This window comes from Neovison vison, chromosome 11 (genome assembly GCF_020171115.1).
Source record: "Neovison vison isolate M4711 chromosome 11, ASM_NN_V1, whole genome shotgun sequence".
In the NCBI taxonomy this organism is placed as follows: domain Eukaryota; kingdom Metazoa; phylum Chordata; class Mammalia; order Carnivora; family Mustelidae; genus Neogale; species Neogale vison.
Window position 1 is genome coordinate 167499045 of NC_058101.1, and position 24344 is coordinate 167523388.

The 24344-nt window shown below is 42.0% G+C and overlaps 1 long non-coding RNA gene and 1 other non-coding gene across 2 annotated transcripts; both read right to left on the bottom strand.

Annotated features, from left to right (window-relative positions):
* LOC122889827 lies at nucleotides 1-24344 on the bottom strand. Its single transcript, XR_006380976.1, has 4 exons — nucleotides 24305-24344; nucleotides 23274-23401; nucleotides 894-1037; nucleotides 1-89 (listed from the first exon to the last, which is right to left on the bottom strand). It is a non-coding gene; the product is annotated as an uncharacterized LOC122889827 (long non-coding RNA).
* LOC122890782 lies at nucleotides 16306-16455 on the bottom strand. The gene has a single exon (XR_006381204.1). It is a non-coding gene; the product is annotated as a small nucleolar RNA SNORA62/SNORA6 family (small nucleolar RNA).

Consider the following 24344-nt stretch of genomic DNA (forward strand, 5'->3'; position numbering starts at 1 on the left):
TGTTAATTCTGGAGGCCTTCTTCTCCTTAGACAGTCTTATACAATGCTGGATGGAAGGATCATGCCAGTAGCTGAGGCTTACTGCAGACCTAGAAGGGAAGAAACGAGGCAGGTGAGGGGAGGTCAATAGGTTCTGGCCCAGTTCTCAGGAAGCAGGTCAATGAGGACAATCAGCTACCTACAAAGGTCATCAGAGGCACATTTCATGCACCATTACAAACCTCAGCAGACTCAGCCATCTGTCTTGGTGCTCACGTACACAGCCCCTCACCATTCCACCCCTCTCAGGTGGCCGTTTCTTCTCTTTATTTGCGCAGGTGCCTAACTCCCTTCCCAGGACCCTACAGAGCACAGCACCTCACCTCATACCTCACCTAGAAGACCTGCCACCATTTATTCCCTCAGCAAACTCACTGGCAAGAGCCAGTCAGACAACTCTGCTCCACCACAAGTTCTATGTCTATGGGAAAAGAGCTCCAAGATTGTTTCCTAAAACTCACCTGAATGACTTCCTAAGCCTTTCCCCCAGCTCTGTAATAGGTACCAGTCCTTCCACATCCCTTAGGCAGGTCGCAGTGGGAAAACTAGGTACCAATAAACATAATAGCTACAACCAAAAAATGGTGCAGAAGCCTGAACTCTGATCTACACAACCTGGATAATGCTATGGTAGCCTAAACTCTCCCTGGTGTACACTACAAGGAACCAAAGTTTTAGTGTTCTAAACCAGGAGCTGACGCCCAAATTACCAGTGAAGGTCTTCTGCCAACTGAGAGGAACCAGCCTTAGGGAACCAAGAAGTAGCAGAGGGAGCCTTGATCTCTAAGGCCATCTGAAGCCATTTTGACCTTTGCCCTTCAATGGGTATCTTAGGAATTAAAAAACATCTTTACCATTTAAACCAAATGGTATGCGCGGTCAGCTCTTGGCTTCAGTTCAGGTCCCGATCTCAGGATCCTGGCATCCAGCCTGGCGTTGGACTTCATCTTGAGTGGGGAGTCTGCTTCAGGATTCTCTCTCCCTCTCTCCATAAATATCTGTTTAATGGACACATGTATAAACTCGCTAAATCGTTTGACAGGTGAATTGTGTATTATAATATTTTAAAAATGCTGTTATAAGGGCACCTGGGTGGCTCAGTAGGTTAAGCCGCTGCCTTCGGCTCAGGTCATGATCTCAGGGTCCTGGGATCGAGTCCCACATTGGGCTCTCTGCTCAGTGGAGAGCCTGCTTCCCTCTCTCTCTCTCTCTCTCTCTCTCTCTCTGCCTGCCTCTCCATCTACTTGTGATTTCTCTCTGTCAAATAAGTAAATAAAATCTTTAAAAGAAATGCTGTTATAAGTGAAAACCCAACCCTCCAAAATTTTTAGTAGAAGCTAATTTAGTTTTCAACATATTCTCACAGTTACCAAAGGCAAAAGATTGTATTTTCAAACACCAACTGTAATAGAATTAAAAGGAACTTAAGAGGACAGTTTTCCACTTAAGGTGCATTGTTTAGCAATGTCTAACAGCAGGTATTTCATTCTCATCTACATGGTCAAAAAAAAAAAAAAAAAAAAGCCAAAACACAATCAATACATTGCTCAGTAAGTATACTCTTGGGCATTTATTCTAAAGAAAGAAAAACCTATTTTCACAACAAAACCTTTACATCAGTGTTTCTAGCAGCTTTATCTGATCATAGCCCAAAACTGAAAACAACTCAAATACCCTACAATGGGTGGATATTATAGCTGAAGTATGTCCACAACATTCAATACCAACTGAAGAATGAAAAGGGATAACCAGTAAAACAAACAATTTGAATTCGCCTTAAATAAATTATGATCAAGTGAAAAAAATCTACTCTTAATGGGGAATATATATATGATTCCATCTACAAAACCTTCTTGAAATGACAACATCACTGGAGAGAGACCAGATGAGTGGTTGCCAAAGAGGCTGGGAGCAGAGGACGGGACTGTAGGGATTCTTGTGACAGACTTACTCTATCTTTACTGTGATGGTGGCATTACAAACTACATGTATGGTAACATTACCTACAACTAATTACGCATACACTCTCTTTCTCTCTCATTTCCTCTACCTGACAACGTCACAGATAGGTCTAAGTAAAACTTGGGAATTTAAATAAAGTCTGGATTGTGTCGGTGTCAAGTTTCTGGATGTGTTACTGTTTCCTACAGTCATTCAAGACATTATCACCAGGAAAACAGGATAAAGGTTATAAGAGATGTGAGATGTCTCTAGTATTTCTTACAACTGCATATAAATCTACAAGTGTTTCAAGATAAAATTTTTTTAAAGTTAAAAAAATTTCAACATAGCATATTTGCACTGCTACCTCTACAGAATACCAGTAGCTCACATATTCTGAGGCTGCATCACGTTTTAAGTCTTGCAATATATGAATCTTTTTTATGGGGTATAAACCTTCCACACAGCAGAGCAAAGAAAAGTGATTTCAATCAATCATTAGCTACTGATTCTTAAACACCAGAGAACAAACACAGGAAAGAAATTCAGCACTGAAAACTTCTACATCGAGCTGCAAAAAACAATCTCTAGAGGTGGATTTAAATTTTTAACCAAAAACCCTGGAACAATCTCTTCATTCAGAAAGGTATGGTACAGATGAAGCCATGCCTTCAAGATTGTAGGACACACAAAAAGGCATACACTTTATTATTAATTCCAAGTTTACCAAGTCAGTTCAAATCACCAACCTAGGTTCTTAGCACCTTGACACCTTCAACTCCCATCTGATAGGATATCTGGTTAGTGGAAATCTTTTGGGAGCCCGGTTTGTCTCTTAACTCCACATAAAGCATGCAAAGCTATGCCCTTTCCACCTGGTGACCTACTGATGGCACCCAGCAAGTCTTCACATGCAATGGACAGCTGCCAGAAAAAGGAAGGTGGAGAGTAAAAGTGGAGAAGCTTTCCTTCCCATTTCAAAGTAAAAAGCAACAGTAAAGGAGCCATCTGAAAACTGTAACATCCTTACATTACTTGAAACTTATAAAAGAAAGAAAATCAAGATGGGCACATACTCTTGTCCTTTTGCACCCTGAAATTACAGGTAACAAGACAAAGGACAGAAAACATAAGAAAAGTGTATAAAGGCACTAAATGAAAGGAACACCAAAGTTCAAATTATAACTCTGGGAACAATGTTCGGAAGATTATACTTTCTTAACATTCCAACACAGTTAACAAACAGAAGAATTTCAAGCAGCTAACAAACATACGAAAATAAGTTTATACTTCTGGATAAGGAAAATGTACAGTAAAAGATTAGAATACCATTTACCACCCTCCCATTTTCCACTCTCTTTTCTAGACCTGAAACCTGATAACCCCAAACTGTTGGTATTCTACAAGAAAATTGGAATTCTGTTCATGCATGCTAGATCCAGTATCAACATGGTTGTATGTCACACAATGCTAAGTCAAACAACAACAACAAAAACAAAAAACCCAAGGTGCAAAAAGATACATAAAGAACACCACTTAGATTTTCCAACTAGAAAAAAGGTTTATACAGATGATGAATTCATACAAACATGCACCAAAAAATAGAGAAATACGCAAAGGAATGATATAGATCTCCTTCAGTTATGGTGGTTCGGAAAGGCACTGAGGGAGAAAAAGAAGACGTGCTAACTGTTTCAATTCCTGCAAACTGTTCAGTGTTTGAATATTTTAATCAAAACTATCCAAATTAGGGACGCTTGGGTGGCTCAGTTGGTTAAGCGGGTGCCTTTGGCTCAGGTCATGATCCCAGCGTCCTGGGATTGAGTGCCACATCAGGCTCCTTGCTTGGCGGGGAGCCTGTTTCTCCCTCTGCCTCGGCTGCCACTCTGCCTGCCTGTGCTCGCTCTCACTCTCTGGCAAATAAATAAATAAAATCTTAATTAAAAAAAAAATCTATCCAAATCAAATACACACAAAAAGTTAACATTTCTTTTTTTTAAAGGTTTTATTTATTTATTTGACAGACAGAGATCACAAGTAGGCAGAGAAGCAGGCAGATAGAGAGGAAGGGAAGCAGGCCCCCTGCTGAGCAGAGAGCCCGATGCGGGACTCGATCCCAGGACCCTGAGATCATGACCTGAGCCGAAGGCAGCGGCTTAACTCACTGAGCCACCCAGGCGCCCCAAAGTTAACATTTCTTAAATTTAGGAAATGAGTATTTCTTTGTCTTTTTCTATTAGTTTAAAAGATTGTCTTTCCAAAGGTTTTAAAAACGGAATAGTACATTAAGTCAAAGGAAAAAAAGAAGATGCAAGTTCTACCAAGAATCAAGAAAAAGATATCATTACAAGTCTTATAGATATTAAAAGGATAAGGGAAACTTACAATTTGTGTATGTGACAGCTTAGAGAAGATGTCTCAAAGAATTTCTCCAATTATCAAAGTTTACATAAGAATAGGTGAAGTAAAAAGACCTATCTATATTTATAATAACTGATTTGTACTTAAAGACTTCAACAATTAAAACAACAAAACCAAAAGAATACCGCCACCAAGACAACTTCTTTGGTGAATTTCTACCAACAATTTAAGAAAGAATTCTTCACCAATTCTTCCTTCCCAAAAGAACACACTTTTCAACCCAGTGTTATGAAGTCAGCATTACCAGAACACCAAAAATAAAAACACAAGAGAATGATCCAGCTCTCTCAAGAATATAGAACCAAAACTCCTTAAGAAATTAGAAAATTGAATCCAGCAATACATAAAAAGGGTAACACATAATAAAGAATTGAGTTTATACCAGGAGTGCAAAGTTATTTCATACCTGAAACATGAAAATACTAAAATAAATACAATATTATTGACATATTACCAACAACTGGAAATAAAACATAAAGTACAACTTAACAATAGCATAAAAAAACACATTAACTATTCAGGGATAAATATAAAAAGATATGGAGGAGATCTGTGTGCTACAATATATGAAACACTGATGAGAGAATCAGAGACTTAACTGAGTAAGAGACATACCATGCTTGTAGGTGAGAAAACTTATTAATATTAAAATCAATTTTCCTCAAAATGACCTGTAGTTATGATACAAAACACAGCAGTTGCTAGTAACATGGCTCTTTACATTTGCATTTAATTAAAATCACATAAAATTTAGAATTCGTTTCCTCAATTTTACTAATCACTTTTCAAGTGCTCAAGTCACATGTTGTCCGTCACTGTCATACTGGACAGTGTAGATGGGAAACATTACCCTCATTACAAAAACTTATTGCTACTGGACAGTGCTAGCAACAGAGTCAATGCAATCCAGTCAAAATCTCACCAAATTTCACAGAAATGAGGATGGAAAAAGAGGACCTCATATACTCTAAATAAGTAAGTAAATTTTTTAAAATTCTGAAAATTGGAGGGGGAGATGAACTGTGAGAGACTATGGACTCTGAAAAACAATCTGAGGGTTTTGAAGGGGTGGGGCGGTGGTAGGTTGGGGGAGACTGGTGGTGGGTATTATGGAGGGCAGGTATTGCATGGAGCACTGGGTGTGGTGCATAAACAATGAAATCTATTACACTGAAAGGAAATTAAATAAAAACAAACAAAATTTTAAACAGGGGCTATACAAAGAGTAAAATTAAAAACTAAAGAGAGGAAGTAAACGAATATTGGCAGTATATCTAAGTCATTTGCCAAGTGCTTTTTTTTTAAAGATTTTATTTATTTATTTGATAGACAAGGATCACAAGTAGGCAGAGAGGCAGAGAGAGAGAGAGAGCGGGAGGAATCAGGCTCCCCGCCGAGCAGGGAGCCTGATGTGGGGACTTGATCCCAGGACCCTGAGATCATGACCTGAGCTGAAGGCAGAGGCTCAACCCACTGAGCCACCCAGGCGCCCCCCAAGTGCTTTTTTTTTTAAAGTTTTTTTTTTAAGATTTTATTCATTCATTTGACAGATAGAGTAGGCATAGAGGCAGGCAGAGAGAGAGAGAAAGGGAGGGAAGCAGGCCCCCTGCTGAGCAGAGAGCCTGATGCAGAACTCGATCCCAGGACCCTGAGATCATGACCTGAGCCAAAGGCAGCGGCTCAACCCACTGAGCCACCCAGGTGCCCCCTCCAAGTGCCTTTTAAAATTTTTAATAGACATACCCTATTTGCAGAAAAAAACTGACCAATATAGGACATTATTTTTTAAAGGAAACATTTTAAAACTCGTGATTGGGAGAATGGATTACACTTTAAAATTATACCTAAGAGTACAAATGCTGTAGAACATTAGGACCTTGACTCTGAAGATTTAACAGTGTGTCAGAGGCACTATCCTTGGCCATGTGGGCTTCCAATTTAAATCTGGGGCAAAAATGTAAAAAGGAAATTCCACCACAAAATGAAATACACATACTTCTTCAGTGACCACAGAAAAAAAGGAATCAAGAGGTTTCCCAAAAGAGTTTACAAGAGCTGGGTCTTACATCTAAAAGTGGCTTTTACCAAGTAAATCTAAGAGGTGGAAAGTCTTCAGGAAACACAGGGACATGAGATAACATGCTGAGGAACACAAGTTTAACCCAAAGGCGCATGGGAAGAAGTAGCAAATATGAGCTGGTAGGTAGGACAGAGCCAGACCGTGAACAGGCCTCACAGGTCATTCAAGGAAAAAAGGCAATACCTCCTTAGGCAATCAGGCAGCCATCAGGCAGCAACCAAGAATTCTAGGCAGACAAGCTACATGAGCTCTATGTTTCCTACAGAGATCACTGGACACCTGGCTGAGCAAAGCTACTCCAAGAGTCCAGGTGTAGGTCTGTACTGTAGAGATTTGCAATTAATGAAGTTCACACTGAACTGAAAAATTAAAGAATGAGGACTTAAATTAAGGTGGTAGTGACAGGAATACAGGAGGAATAAAACAACAGAATTTGGCATCAGACTGCTACAGTGGGTGTCTAATGATGCGTACAGACTGGTGGCTGTAGTGATGGTAATACCCTTTTCAGAAAAAAACCTTATTAAAAACAACACAAACGTGAAGTTGGAAAAGATCTGAGTCAAGTGCAATAGTACAATATAAACCCAGCTGGAAATGTAAACTCTAAGGCTCATTTTGTTACCTGCCAAATGGAGCGAAGTATCACACCCTTAAAAGGATTAAATGAGACAATCCATGAAATAGGCTTAATATACTGCCTATTTATTAAATGCAGGTTAAGTGGTGGCCCTTATCAGCATTCGTATTAGGGCGAGTGTAGGTTACAGATGAAGACTTGATAAGGTGTCCCACTCTTCTTCCTGTTACCCAGTGAAGCTCCTTCCTGGTCTGTTGTTCTGATTACTCCCTCAATAATGGCCATTCAATAAACACTAAGCATGAAAAAGTGCAAATGTACACCTGTTTTAACAAAACCAAACGTTACCTTGGGGCATCACACAGTATTAACTATTTCAGTAATATACTTTCCAAAAAAAAAAAAAAGAGAGAGAGAGAAAGAAAGAAAAAGAAAAAGCGAAGCACTGAGTCTTTCTTTTAATTAAACAGCAAAGACTATGATGACCCGTAGGGCTGTAGTACACGATTCTGTAGGGAATACACCTTCCATACCACGTATTTTGACAGAAAACTCTTATCTTAAGGATCTGTAAATAGGAGGATTACTGCATCTAGTCATGTGGTCAGTCTGTGATGAGTTTAAGTTCTTAGACTGGAAAAGAGAAGGACAAATATATTTAAGTCCATAAATGAAGGATTATTAGTGAAGGATTTCAACATATGAAGCTTAATTATAACTTAAATAAGGAAATTTCCACTGTACATACTTTTTTTAAAAGATTTTATTTATTCGAGAGAGAGAGAGAGAGAGCGAGCGCACAAGCAGGCAGGGTGGCAGGCAAAGGGAGAGAGAGAAGAAGGCTCCCCATCTAACAAGTAGCCCAATGAGGGACTTAATCCTAGTACCCTGGGATCATGACCTGAGCAAAAGGCATCCACTTAACCGACTGACCCACCCGGCATCCCCAACTACACATACTCTTGCCAACAAGTTTTAACAGAGAAAACCTTCCTATTCAGAGATCTAGAAATGTATAAGTAGCTACTGACATATCCTGGGGGTGGAGGAGTGAGACATTACCAATAAATTATTTTCAATAAACTTTAGACAAGTAATTTGGCATCAAGGTATTTCATTATTGCATTAGAAACTGCCAAAACTGACATAAATCACAGCATAACTGGAGGAACCAAGAAATCAATCAGTTCCATGAATTTAACTGCACCCCAGGGTTTAAAATCTCAACCTGCATAAGTGTCTACACATACATAATATCCTTCAGTGTGATATTTTTAAAGCTTTTATCCACAAAGTAATGTCAATAAACAGACACTGTGTATACTGAAACTTTAAAGACACCCTAAAACACTGAGAAAAAAAAAATCTATGAAACATCATTACATTGAATTTCACTTAGTCTGGACAGTCACATTCCACAATCCTCACAAATGTTCAATAAAGAAAAAAAAAACACTCTAATTGCAGAATTTCATGCTGCTAATATTCACCAAAATCAGAAATGAGTTCTTCATAAAGAATGCTGAGGTGTTCTTTGTACATTTACAGGCTCGGTAGACAAGAAGAGAGGCCCTGGGGTTATCACGAGTGGTCTATTATGTACTTATAAGTTGGGGAGGGAATAAATTAGGGATGGTGTCAGTCTCTATGGAATTTTGGAAGCAAGTTTCTAGGACCTTGAGGGGCTAGCTATTGTTTTGGGGAAAAGGTTATTCATGACCAGTAATTAAACCTTTATGTGAGACCCTTTCGATGTCTACCAGTGGGCCATATGCTTGGGAATGTTTGTCAACACTATCTTGGAGGTTTAGATATAAAGTTTCCAAAGGAATTGTTAGAGTAGACTTATAGGATCCTGGTTGGGGGTAGGGGTCAGTCAGGCTAGGATTGCCTTTTGCCCTTAGCAAAGCCTTAAGGTGGGGGTAGTTGAGTCCCTAGAGGAGGGTCACTCTGCCTGTTTTAAGGGCTTGTCAGTAGGTAAGAAAATTTAATAATTTTTCTTCTGCCTCTGTTTCCCACATCATTCCCCCCTGAACTATGTTGACCCTTAAATCTTTACGGTAGTTGAAGATGGAAGGTCTCATCTTCTGTAACTTCTTCCTGCTGAATAGGGGTATAGAGTTGTCCCTACCTACTTGGGTCAACATTGATCAGTTGAGGAACCTGTAGGGAAGTTACAAAAGACGGAGGCAGATGAATCCAGCGCTGACAGTGAGGAAGTGTCTCTGTGCGTGCTAAGTATCATCTGTCATCATGAAGTCATTGCAGCAATGGAGTTCGGCACCAAGCAGAGAAACACTGAACAAGGCAACACATTAAGATTATCAAGGCCATAAGGATGAGAACGCCAAAAAGGAGATATTTAATTGTTGGCCACAGTCCTCCTTTAAACAAGGAACTTAACCAATCACTGAGAGAGAGAGAGAGAGAGAGAGAGAGAGAGAGAAGGATCCTGCAGAGCCTCAATCTGGGTATTCTTATCTTTTATTAGTCCTGTGACATTTCTGTGATATTCTGGGATGTACACACATTCTGCTTTGATAACTGCACATGTATCACCCTATGCTGCTGTCAGGACATCTAAGGCCATCTTATTTTGTAGGACTGCCTTGCGCATCATTGAGACTTCGATAGTAAGTAAGGAGATGCTATTTAGTGAATCACTGACTGCCTTTGCAGTATATTTATTAAGGGCTTCTACATGCCAAATGAAATCCTCTAGTCCCACAGATGGAGCAAAAATGGATGTGAAGTGATCATACCACTTAAAAACAGATCGTGTCCATCTTTGCTTTAAACTGGGAGATTAGCTGGAGTAGTGATGATTATAGTATCCCGCCCATGAATCCAGGCAAATCCTAAGGTGCAGCGAACTATCTACCCTGGAGGAAGCCAGGGCCATAGGTTAGTTCCACATATCCAGTGGGTTCCGTCTGGAGCTGTCCATCTAATGCAAGGTCACCTTACCCAATCAGTAGCAAACCTGTCAGTAGCCTGGAGTACTATTATTTCAGAACACATTTCTAATGATAGCCATCCCAGATGTCGTGTGCATTTTGCCCATGTATCATATGTATGATTTCTTTGGTCCTGGCCTAAAACTGCCTTTTGACTGAGCTGTCCAATGGTGGGTAGGACCCACAAATATGTATCCCAAATTTGATATATGCCATCCTTGGTACAGCGATGAGGAGGGTTTTGTAGCTTAGGCTTAGTCCCTAGTTGGTGGGTATTAATTTGTGGGCTTGTAAGGTCAGTTAGGACTTTAATAGTTTGAGAGTATGAAAAAGCTTGGTCATGGGGTCCTGGTGAACTCCATGTTTCAATGAGGATGGGCCAGGAAGAAACATCTGGGTTAGTGATAGAGTTATCCTGGTACGTACTGTCTCTATATATTATATCTGAAATACAATCCTGCAGAGAATGCCAATCAGTGCCCTGTAAAGGCAAAACACACCAGGGTAATCTGGATGTACTTGACATAGGCAAAATTCCACATATCCAACAAACTGATTATGCAGTTCAGTATAATGGTGTGCCCACTGTAGAAAGGAACTGTCAGTTAAGATAGGTGAAAGGAAGATAAAGAGAATTACAACCTTCATTTTGGCTTGAAGAGAAGTTTGAGGTCTTCTATGGGCTCACAGGAGTAAGAAGGCACATTCATTTGCTCACTGGGTCCCTGTGAAGGAGGTTAGGGTTTTACTCTAGATATACGCACCCAGGAAGAGTGTCTATCTAGCTTTCCCGCAGTGGGAGTACATAGTATGACCTGATATGGACCTTTCCATTTTGGATGTAGGCTTTCTGTTGTATGTGACTTCCAATTTTTTTTTTTTTTTTTAATAAACCGTGTCTCTGAGATTTACATGGTTTTCAGCTATAATTAAATCAGGTTTGGGGAGTACATGATTATATCTTCATGAGTATCTTATAAGTTAAACCAGCCTCTAGTGAGTATTTAATAAGGCATTATAATCTTCATCCAATGACAGATCTATGGAGATATTTTATATACATATATATAATAACTCATTACTACATAATAATAATTATGATAATCATTATTATGTAATATTATTATGTAATAAGTCAAAAGGGCTGAGTCCGAGAGGTTGTTTTGGAGCAGTTCTCATCGTGAGAAGTCCTACTGGTAGGAGAGTAATTCAATTTTCCTGGGTTTATAGACTAAGCTTAGTAATAGGACATTTTAAAGTATGATTAGTTTTTTCTACCTTTCCAGAAGATTGTGGATGCCAGGCTGAATGCAGGAAATGTTTCACTTTTTAAGGCTTTGGCAATTGCAAAGTGCTAGTGGGTACTATGGCACACCTAGGTTTTCTTACTCTTTTCATGAAAACTACTGTCATCAGTAAACCAACTATCATTTGTATTTTATACAGGGGCATCTTAAATCTGGCCAAATACAGTAAGCAAGATCAGTAACATCTGAACAGTTATGCTCTATAGAGAAGTACAATGGTCAAGGTCATAGTTAAGTTATACAATTGTTTGGGAATCAATTATATTTTCCAGTTGTTTAACCAAGTGCCATGGGCTCTTGTTATAACCCCCCCAGAATAAAAATGCAAGAAGATCCTCTGAAAGAGCTATTGTGCAACTTTTCTGAAGTTCACCTCAAATTGTTTAGCTTAGGTAAACAAACATTTAAAGACAATCCAATCTAGAATGTAACCTTCATAAAGGTGTTATTAAAACATAATTTTTCTCTCTAAAATAACCCTCATTTCCAGAGATAGCCAAATCAGGACTAGTTTATTTGAAAAACAAGTCCAGTTTTAACAAATGTGGCCTAATTATTTACATAAGCTCAGCAAGAACAGTGAGTGATCATATAGATCTTTTAGAATCTGCTTTACTGGAACTTCTTGTAAGGAATTTCTAGGTTGAACTTGTTATAGCCTCTCCAGGCCAGAAGCCAAGCCATGTACTTGCCATCAGACATGCCTGCAATACCTGACGATTTGGGTGAATTCCTCTTCTTAAGGTCCCCCAGGGTATCCTGAGGTTCCAGCACCTGCCAGGAAGTGACATTCTTTTCTCACCTGGTGAGGCTGCTGGGAACACTGGAAGCCAGGTATTGGGCCAACCGTTCCAAGGGGCTTTATGGCTCCAGGTTTCAAAAAGGCAACCTTAGTTCCTTAAAGCTGTCTGGTCATATCTGAGTTGTTCTTTTGGTCTTTCTCAAATAGGGCATTCCAGTCAAAGCCTTGGTAAAATAACCCATGTTTCCCATGGTGTTCTATTACAAGGAGAACAGATTCTTATTGAACTTATTCAAATGACTGATTGCCATGGAGGAAAATACTTACTGAGACCTTTTGAGTTTTAGAGGGTTCAGATAGAGAGAAAAGGTGAATGTTTTATTTACAAATAAATATTTTTACATTGCTGTAAGTCACGGACCTCTTAAGAAAAAAAGTTTCCTTAGTCTGGAAGAGCAAACCTTAGAGTACCAGCAATGGTTAAAAGGACAGCTCGAAGAAAGGAGCAGAAGCCATGTTTTCCTGCCAGGAAGGAGGGGTTAAGCAGTCCTTGTCAGGCCAAAGAAGAAAGGGAATTTCCCTGAAACAAAGGGAGTTTTGGCAGCTGCCTGGGAATATTCCTCAAAGTCTCCATCTCGAGTTAGACTAACCCCAGTTGGCTCCAGTTATAGCCATTAACACAGACATGAGTAAAGGAGAAGCCCCCACATCTATGAGGAGAAACAGAGAGAGGGAAAGTCAGAGTCCCCTTTCCTAGGGGTGGCCTAGCAACCTGGGTTTACTAGAAGACTTATTTACGTAATTATCACCCAATATGTCAGGAGGGAGTTGACTAGCTCACTCGTTCAGGCAAACACATTCTGCAAAACTCCCTTAGGTACGGGTGCTGGTGTAGAGCAATGATGGCTTAGGCATAAACAATGAAGGCACCCTAGGTTCATTCACCCTGTTTCCTGTACAGGAGATCTAACTGATAGATCCCACTGAGGCCATGCAGTGTTACAGGAGCTCAGTCCTCTCCTAAGTTTTGCAATCCAAATTATTTCCAGTGGGTTCAAAGGCATCCCACGGAAGAGTCCTTTGGACTGAAGAAGCCTACTGAGGCCACACTCCCAGAAAGGGAAAGAAGGTCCGTTACCTAATCCACCCTGATGCCTGGGTGGCGTCCCACACAGGATATGTCAGAGCTGCCCATATGTCAAAAGCCACCCTCAAGAAGGCGTCCCTCAAGACCTTGCTATTGATCACCATTCTACCTTCTCGGGAAGGCATTCCTGCCATAACAGGCCCTGGATGGGTGCCAGCATCCCTCTTCTTCCCCTTCGCATCCTGGGCTACAGATGGGTGCCCGGTGAAGGGACTAGGATATTGTGCCATCCTATACTCTAAAAGTTGTGGGGCTGCCCTGCCATTTTTAACCCATGGGAAACAAAAAAAAAGTTTGGCAAGGGGAAATTTCATAGCTTTAAGTAGTTTGAAGAAGACACTGGTGTGAAACAGTAAAGACTGAAACCCATCATGGTCTATGTGACATTCCAACACAAGGGGTCCTTACCGCCCACTTCCCTAAGAAACGATCCCCGGTTGTGTTATAATTCAATCGGGTACTGCTTTTGGCCATCTCCCAGTGGAGGTCCCATGGCAGGAAGTGGCTAGGCCAGGCATGTGGAGGAGATCACATTAGATCATTCAGGAAGAAACCTCACATGGGAGTCTTAAGAATGGCAGCGGTCCTTCCTGGTGACTTAGGTGGCTGTCCCGTGCCCAGGAAAGCCAACTTTATGTAAGAACAGGAATAAAGAGACGACATCAAGTTTCTGGGTCTTATTATCATTCCGGCCAGCATACTAACTTCCAGCCAAAAATCTGATGTTTTCTTCCCTGTGGATTAGCCACGGGCTAGAGGATTAAAGCCTGAGCAACTGACACGCAAGTGTTCCAATAAGACCATACTCCTTGAAAAGCCCTGAAGTGAGAGTAAAGGAAGGAGCGAGAACAGACTCACCAACTTTGCACCAAAGCTCAGAGTCCAAATGTAAAGACTCACAGCCCCAGCTGGACGCCAAATGATGAACTTCTAGAACATAGGTGAGGTTTGGTGGGGTGAGGTCTGGAGCTCAGTACCAAGAAAGGATTCTTGAGGACTCTCTGGTGCAAAATAGTGATTTATTAAAGTATGGGAACAGAACCTGTGGGCAGGAAGAGATGCTGCCCTGGGGGTTCTCAGGAGTGGTCTATTATACACTTGTAAGGTGGGGAAGGGATTAGGGATGGTGTCAGTCTCTAATGAATTTTGGAAGCAAGGTTTCTAGGACCTTGAGGGGCCAGCTATTTCTTGGGGGAAAGGTTATTCACTACTAGTAGTAAAACCTTTTTGTGAGACCTTTTACATGTCTATCAGTAGGCCATATGCTTGGGAATGATCGTCAACACTATCTGGGAGGTATAGAGAAAAAGTTTCCAAAGGAATTGTTAAAGTGCTCACAGGGTCCTGGTGAGGGATAGGGGATCGGTCAGGCTAGGACTGCCCTTTGCCCTTAGCAAGCCCTTAAGGTGGGGTAGTTGAGTCCCTAGAGGAGAGTCACTCTCCCTGTTTTAAGGGCTTGTCAGGAGGTAAGGAAATTTAATAATGTTTCTTCTGCCTCTGTTTCCCACATCACTATGATTTTTATCACAGTATGATAAAATGAATGTAAAACATGGCACTGTAATTTTATACTGATTACATATTGAAATGATAATATTCTGGATAAAAAAAAAAAATGATTTCAACAAAGGACACCTGGGTGGCTCAGTTAATTAAGCTTGAGCTCAGGTTGTGATCTCAGAGTCCTGGGATCAAATTCCACATTCAGCTCTTTGCTTACCAGGGAGCCTGCTTCTCATTTCTGCCTGGTCTGCCTCCTCTGCCTGCCCCTCCCCCTGGATTGTGCATGTGCCCACAGGGGCTCTCTGGCTTGAGAGCACATCTGCTCCAGCTCTTGCTCTCGCTCTTGCTCTCTGACAAAAAATAAATAGAATCTTTAAAAATAATCATTTTGCCTGTTTTTTTCTTTCTCAATGTGGTTAATGAAGCTTGAAATTTCATGTGGCCTGCAATGTATATACTTACATTGGACAACACTGGGGAGTCAGAACATCAAACAGGACATTTGTCATACCAAGATCAAAAAACAGCTTTAAATTTACATACACAACACGTTTTAGAGGATAAATATACTCTCCAATCTCAGCTAAGAGCTATTTAAATGCTAACTTGGTGTAACCAATATAAACAAAACTGTACAATCTCAATGAAACTGTTATTTAAATTTCAACATTCCAGAATTAGATTTTTGGAACTTATTATGAATACAGTTTTTCAAACGACAAAAGTGAAACCAGCTCATCTAAACTATCGACATTATAGAGAAGCATACACACACTCACAAAAGAATCCACCATGCTACTGCTCAGAATATTTTGATCACTCATTACTTCCAGGTAAATGTATTAAGTGATATGAAATATTAAGGTGGGATCATATGTTTTATCACTTTGAAACTTGTTTTATTCTAATACTGTGAACACTTCCTTTTATTAGATATTCTTTCTAAAACTTCACATTTTAATTTGAAATAATTACAGATTCACAGGGTGTTGCAAAAACAGTATGAAGTCCCATATAATTTCCACCCCATTTCCCAGACAGGGTTGCATCCTCTGGATTACAGGACATCAAAACCAGGAAACTGACATTGGGACGCATGTGTACCATTTTAGGTCACCTTATCACAAGTGTCGATTCAGGTAACAACCACCACAATCAAGATCAGATTTCATCAACACAAAAACATTCCCTCTCAGTACCCCTTTCCAGTCACAACCACCCACCGCACCCCCAACCTCATCAGCCCTAACCCTTTGGTGACTGCTAATCTAACTTTGTGATAACAAAAACGTGAATGGCTGCCTACAGTGTGTGACCTGTACAGATTGGCTTTTTCCACTCAGCATCATGCCCTTGAAATCCACACTAGTTGCTGCATGCATCCAGAGTTTGTTCCTTCTTAATTGCTGAGAAGTATTCCATCTGGTATGGATGTGCCACTCATGTACTGAAGGACATTTGGGTTATTTCCAGTTTTACCATATGAAAAGTAAAGCTGACATTATTAAGACCTGCAAAATATTTGTAACTATTACACAGTTTTGTATCAATTCCCTGACCTCTATGTAGACTGTTTTGTTTGTTTTAAACTTGCAGCAAGAATTACTATCAAACTCCACTTTTTGGGCCACAGACCCTTGTGGTCTTAGCAAAAGACCTGCCCCTCATGAAGCATACTACCAACATTTAATGAGTGCATTGGCCAGGCAGCTATTTTTTGTTGTAATAATGATGTAACAAATGAATTTACACAGAAAATGTATATGCAGAGAACATTAATTCCTAGTGCAAATGCTGGGTCACAAGCTAAAAATATTTTTAAAGGAATTGCTACCAACTGGCCTTCAAAAAAATCAAAGCAGCTTATCTTAGCCACCAAGGCTGTTACAATGTCCACTTCTTACAAGATGCACTAAGATTTTTGTAGTCTTTAAAATCTGACTTGCCAAAAATGTTGTTTTGTATTGAAGTAATAGAAGTTATATATTTCTCATGTTTCTGGACTTGATTTGTCATTCTTTAACTATCTATCCATATTCTTTGGCCAACATTCTATTGAAAGCTTAGTTTACTAACCCATCAAACTTGGCTCTAACATACGTTACAGAGAAATAGCCTTTAAAACTACACGTACCTGAAATCCAACACACATATTAATAGCCCAAGACAATATCTGACTTTTCAATGTGGACGATAAAAATTTAGTGGATATGGTTCCCCAATTGATAAGTGCTCTTCTACTACACACAATGTCTTTATTAAGAAGTCGCATCTAATTCCAGCTCTAAGTGAAAAAAAAAATGAATGTAGGGATGCCTTGGTGGGCTCAGGCACTTAAGCAACTGAATTCAGCTCCCATCATGATCCCAGGGTCCTGGGATCGAATCCCGCATGGGGCTTCCCGCTTTAGTAGGGGGCCTGCTTCTGCCTCTGCCTGCTGCTCTCCCTGCTTGTGCTTCCTCATTCTCCCCCACCTCCCCCGACAAATAAAATCATTTTAATTAATTAATTAAATTAATTAAAACATGAATGGATATCACTTCTCTTAAATTCCCTGTGAAATACAAAAACATCAATTTTCTGTAACATCAAAACTATCTCCAGTTTCATTAAGAAACATGGCTGGCTTCTCTTTCGCATTTAAGGTCATCTAACCAATAGTTCCCAATAGCACTCTTTAGACCAGCACTACCAGCACTAACATCACCTAGTAACTTCTAAGAAATAAATGCAAATTCACAGGCCCCACCCAGACCTACTTCATAAAAAAAAACCCAGAAGGTGGTGGGTAGAGCCAGAAATCAAGCAATGTGTTTCAACAAGCATTCCAGCGGATTCCGATACATAGGAAAGTTGGAGCACCACAACATTAAACAAATTTAGTAGAAAGACATTAAATCTGGATTGCCCTCCATACCTTTTCTTTTCATGAATGACTTCAGCAAAGTTAATCACGCCACAGATACTAAGAATCCAGAGACATATTTTCATTCTCCCCCAAAGCAAAACAAAACAAAACGGAAAAAAAAAAAAAAAAAGAAAACTGGAAACTGGATGTTAGCTTTATTTTCTACAAAAAGGAATCCCTAAAACTATGAAGTGATCACAAAAAATTTCCTTAGAGAAGAAAAACCCAAAATAAACCACAGAGAACCAACAGGTCAGAACTGATGTCTTTCAAACCAGAGACTCAATCAGTTTTGTATCATACACTGCCTGATACCCCCATTCCTACACGGAACTACAACCTATAGCACTTTCAAAATTCAATGAACTAGCATATTAAACAGCACCTAGAAAACTATAATTATGCAAGTATTTGTGGTCCAGGGAATAAACAAATAAATTGGTCAAATAAAAGTTATTCTGCATGGGCAGAATAAAAGCGACCTGTATGTTGTTTTGTCCCCTAATTTCTTCTAAGCATGTATTACCACCTTCATAACCAAAAGAAAGGAGAATCAGGAATATATGGAATGATACAGGAAAATACTCTACAAGTACATCAGTTATTTTTTAAATTTTACCAATGCGCTGATAATCTCTCTCCTTCATGGGATCAAAATTCAAAAGAGGCTTTGGTAGTACCAGATAAACCGAGTTCCAACCTTCATGCTTATTAAAGTTTGAAACTCAAAGTGAACACATGGCTATTAACCCGGTTACAAGCAGGTGTTATTATGGTAGCTACCTCCTATCCACCTGGGTAAGTGCCCCATTTCCCTCCAAGTAAGACCTTCTGAGCAGGGAGCCCAATGTGGGGCTCAATCCCAGGACCTCAGGATCCTGACCTGAGCCAAAGGCAGATGCTTAACCAACTGAGCCACCCAGGCACCCCAAGACCAGAGAATGTTTTTTTGTTGTTGTTGTTGGTTTGTTTTTAAGATTTTATTTATTTATCTGACAGAGAGAGATCACAAGTAGGCAGAGAGGCAGGCAGAGACAGAGGAAGAAGCAGGCTCCCCGCTGAGCATAGAGCCCGATGCGGGGCTCGATCCCAGGACCCTGGGATCATGACCTGAGCAAAAGGCAGAGGCTTAACCCGCTGAGCCACCCAGGCGCCCCAGAACGGTTTGGTTTTGACTGAAGTTCGTTTTAAGCTGAATTTTTATTTCTTGAAACCTGGATTGCGAATGCTCTTAATATGAAGTTTTAAGTAAGATTTTTTTTTTAACATATCCCTTCTACCAGTTTCTTCTCTCAACCAAAGGATCATTTAAATAGTTTTTCTAAACTGAGAAAGAGAGGGAAAGGAGAGCATTATCTAATCCTGTTGAAAAATTAAAATTTCCCTTGTTTACCTTATGATTTCTACTATTCCTGATTTCTGACTAACACTGCAGTTTTCTTGCAGTGTCTTTACTGACAATTCTTCTTGGACGCGACAGTCAATCACTGCATAGAACTGAAATTAAAGCTCAATACGTGGAGTGAATGGTCAAGACTTCCATTTAACAGAATTAATCCACAGTCCTCAACAGAATATACTCTGTGTACAACTTCCAACTTATAGGTATATGAGCACAAGAGAACTTACACGATGGGCAGCATAACCCCTCCATCGATACCCAACATGTTCTGTTCCCATTCTTAAACTGCCTTTAGACACCAGGTCACGTGCACACCCATCTAGTTCCTCAAAACCGATTTTGCGCATGACGGATCTGCGCTTCCTCAGCAGACTTTTAAGACTTTCTCAGCCACGTAAATAACCAAATGGACACCCAAAAAGGATTAGGAATCATCAGAGATGTTGCTCAGGTCAATGTGCTCATGCTCTGAAGCTCCACACCACTCCAGGAAGTACTTTCAAGGCACTGCCTATAGCATCCAAGACTCAAGTTCTGCGTTTAATTTCCAGCCCATGGGTGAGAAAAACAAAATGAGAAAAACAGGTATACTACTTTTAAGGACACACTTCATAAAGACAACTTTCCCCTATCCTAGTAACATTACAGACACAGGATTCGAGCCCTAGTATGAAAGCTTATTTATTACATAAAACTTCCAAATGGATGGAACAGTTTTAGGTGGATTCCAACTAAAACTCATCTTCATCTATTCTATACACATTTCCTGAAGCCCTGTCACTGCCAGGCACTGTACTACACAGATAGAAAAATAAAGATGTGAAAAGAGAGGTCCTGCCCTCAGGGGGCACCTGTGTGGCTCAAATCAGTTAAGGGTCAGATGCTCAGGATCTCAGGGTCATCAGATGGAGCCTCATGTGGGGCTCAGAGTCTGCATGAAGACTGCTTAAAACTTTCTCTCTCTCTGTCCCCACCCTCCCTCCCTCTCTCAAAATCATTAGGTTGTTTTGTTTTGTTTTGTTTTGTTTTTAAAAGGTCCTACCCTCAAAAATGGTAAAATGTAATAGGTGATCCCATAAAACTTCTGTTCAAGTGTTAAATGAATTGTACATGATTTGGAGGGTGAGGTAAGCCAATAAAAATACAATTCGAGTGTTACAAAGATGAGCTACACCTGACTGGAGTGATGAAAAGGCTTCCTGAGACATCTAGGAGTCCAAATGGTAGTGAGCCAGGACATAGAAGCAAGGGAAAGCATTTCAGAGAAAATCCAGAGGAAGAGAAGGTGTGAAGGTATGGAAATGAGGTCCCATGGTCCCAACCCAAGACACAAGCAGTTGGCAGGAAACACAGACCCCTATATGTGGAGGGCACATGGGGATTGGTGGCAGTCTGCTTGCAAAAATCCTAAAGGAACACGAAAGAACTGAATCAGGAGCCCCTCATGATGCTTGGCATTTGGACTTTACTTCAAAGGCAATGAGAGGGGCACCTGGGTGGATCAGTGGCTTAAAGCTTCTGCCTTCGGCTCAGGGCATGATCCCAGGGTCCTGGGATCCAGCCCCACATCTGGTTCTCTGCTTGGCGGGGAGCCTGCTTCCTCCTCTATCTCTCTCTGCCTGCCTCTCTGTCTACTTGTGATCTCTGTCAAATAAATAAGTAAAATCTTTAAAAGAAAAAAAAAAAAAAAAGCAGTGAAAACTGCCACGTAATTTAATTTGACCAAGCAGAGAGAGTTGGATTTGCTTGCCTCGGGCCTGGACGCATAAGGCTGGTGATGGTTATATAGAGTAAATGGTAGTTACCAGCCTGTGGGGCGAAGTGGAAAGGTGTGGATGACCTCTGAAGTGAAGGAAGAGCTTAACAAGGATGGAGGAGGGAACAAACAACTAACTTGTATCGGCCTGCCCAACAAACGACCTCCAAGAATCATAAATCCCAGATTCAGTAAGGCCTTTCCCAATGTACCCACAGAGACTAACTGTCTCTCCCATGGACTCATTTATTCCATGGGTGCGCCTCCCACCACTGAAGACCTTTTTGTCTCACCTTTTCAACATCCGTTCGGTTCCCTGAAAGCAGGCATTTTCTATCCACTTCACCAGTGACTTGAAAGAGCAATGACTGATAGAACTCTACAACTGAGGAGGCAAAAGCTTTCTCCATTTATGGGCTGTAGAAAAGTTCCACACACCAAGCTTGATCATTACACTACAGCTGAAAGAAGACACCTGTGTTCAAGGATGCAGGTAATTAAAAGGCACCAAGGAGCTATCCTATTTCTAGGATGTCTAAGGGTCTACACGCAGAGTGGAGCTCTAAAATAGTGTGAGGATGAAACAGCAGCACTGGTAAACTCACAACCACGCACACAAACACGGATGACTCTCCGTAAGGCAGGCCCAGGAGTGCATCCAACTGGATGACTCCACGTACACCAAATTCAGGAACATGCACAACAGCTCCCCAGCAACGGAAGTTAAGAACCGTGGCAGAAGTGAACCTCAAGAGGGTTATCACAGACCCTGGGGTCCTGGGTGTAAAGTCACATGGTGTGTTCCTCTTGTGAAGGTTCCTCAAGCTTTTGGCTTATGATCTGTGCACTTCTCTGTATATATGCTGCGGTTCAAAAAGTTTACTTAAAGGGGTGGCTGGGTGGCTCTGTGGGTTAAGCATCCAACTCCTGACTCTGGCTCAGGTCATGATCTCAGGGTCCTGGGATGGAGCCCTCAGTCTGGCTCCTGGCTCAGTGCAGACTATACCTGACATTCTCTCTCTGTCCCTCTGCCCTCCCCTGCCCCCACATAGACTCTCTCAAGGAAACAAGTATCTTTAAGAGAATAAATAAGCCTTAAAAACAAACAAACAAACAAACAAACACAAAACTCCCTTCCCTTAAAAAGAAGAAGGGAACTTCCCCATGGGGAGGAAGACAACACAACCAAAAAGGCCCAGGTGACAGAGCCAAAGAGAAACTGAGAGCCAAAAGAATACAGCATGTTTCAGTTCAGACTACAAAGGAGACATCCAGGGATCCACTATTCCCTGAAGTTCTAAGGAATTGAGTTAGTGCTGACCACTTCCTCACCCAGCTGCCGTTTACCAAAATAGTTTTGGTTTTGGTTTTTTTTTTTTTTTTTGGGGGGGGGGCATAAAGAGAGAGAGAAAGCACACAAGCAGGCAGAGAGGCAGGCAGAGGTGGAGAGAGAGGCAGGCTTCCCGCAGAGCCAGAGCCCCATGCGGGACTCCATCCCAGGACCCCAGGATCATGACCTGAGCCGAAAGCAGTGGCTTAACCCACTGAGCCACCCAGGCATCCCTACCAAAACTGTTTTTAATCATCTTGGAATTTCTTCAGCATTGACTGAAGCACAGGATGAACCTATGTCACTCAAACCTCCCATCCCAGCAACTAACAGCATACACTGACAAGTTAGCTGGCCTGGCCTCAGAAAATGGCAGGCAACTAAGGAAAAGCAGACTAGCCTCTATACAAAGGTCTCAACTTTACATTATCCCCAACCCAATGAGCTAAACGGCAAAGCCTACAGTAATAACCTACAGAAGTAACTACCCCTTGCTCCAAAAGAAAGGAGATTGTGAGCTGCCCAAAAAGACTAATGTGTACCTTAACACTGTGTAGAAAGACACCCATCACCACTGCAGAAGATCATCAGAAAAGAAACAAACACAAACTGACAATTCAGCTTTACAAAAAATTACACTTTCTTTATCCAACCCCAACGTTTATCTTCAAACACAAGAAAGGAACAGACATTTGCCGCTCAAGACAGGAAAAGCATAACAACCAGCATAACTGTACCTGCACCACCAAATCGCTCAGGAGAAGAAAACGTAATTCAGGAGAGGCAAATTAAAACCATTCTACACATGGTCAAAAGAAAACGTCTAAACTCCTCCAATCCACAGAAAAATCCCTGCTTCCTCTCCTTTTGAGCCCATCCATACCAATAACCCAATGGATACAAGTGGCAAACCAATCCAGCCCGTTAGAAAGGAGACAAAAACTTGGACAAATGTCCTCCCACAAGTCATGCGGTGAATAGGACCCCTTTGCACCCAACACGAAATACACACAATGAAAACCACACATCAACCACCTGCAAATACAAAAAAGCCATTCTCAACAAGTTGGAAAGAGGACCTCAAGGAGAGCCCTCCACCCTCTCCCACACCTTAAGCAACAAAAGTCCTCCCACCAAAGCTAACCCAGATCTTCAAGTACCTGGTGGAGGTGCCTTCCCTCACGTGGCAGAGGCTGCCTATGAAGGCTTCAACGCAGCTTCTGAAGGTGCAGATGCTCAAACCCCAAAAGCCTTTCTCTACAGCAGGTTCTCTGGTCATTCTGGCCTTCTGAGGAGTGAGGAGTGGGGGAAAGGGGAGGGAAGAGACAGGGATCCAGTTAAAAAGGAGGAGAAACACAAAACACAGGCACTGGTGAGCCCTCGCAACTTCCCAGGAATCCAGTGCTGCAAACTTGGCTCGGAGACCGACCACCCACCCTTTCCAGGGACCAAAACAGGGACCGGGGAGTGCACGGGGTGCCCTCAAGGGCACCCCACAACCTCAGGGCCCAGACCCTGCTACCTCTAACAGGCGGCAGAGATGGCAGCAGCCCCAGAGAGGCCGCGGTGGGCGCAGGGAGCGGGCGGACTTGTGGACTGCAGTGTGGGGCTGTCGGGGGCGGGGGGGGGGTGCAGCAGAGGAGATGCTGGCTGGATTGGACGGGGCGCGCAGAGGCAGCCAGAGGCCAGTGGCTGCGAGTGGGCCGGCTCCTTCCCTCTCCCCTCCCAGGCTGGCTCCCTCCCTCCCTCCTCACCAAGGTAAATCTCCCTTTCCCTAGGACGATTGGCCATGGCGGTGGCAGCAGCGGACGGCCGCTGAGGAGCAGGCACCAGGGCTGCTGCACCAGAGGAGCCAGGCCTGAGCGGGAGGGACCTGGCCTGCTGCTGCCGCAGCCTCCCCCAGCCCCCAGAATCTCCATTTTAGCATCGCGCGCCTCCCTCGGCCGTGGGGAGTCACGGAGACTTGTCGTCGCCAGCCCCTTCTCGCCACCAACTCTCTCTCCCCTTCCACCCTCTCAGCTCAGAGCAGGTACCTGGTCGGGCTCTCCTTATCGCGAAAGGACAAGGGTTGGCTGTACCCCCGCCCGCCCACCCCAAAGCCCAAAGTGGCGCCACTGGAAGGAGAAATGCCATCCAGGAATTCCTCCCAAATCTGCCCCCCTCCCTTCTCGGCGCCAGTCCTCAGCCCTACCTCTGCCCTTCCTCAGTTGCTGGCCCTCGCTGGAGCTGCC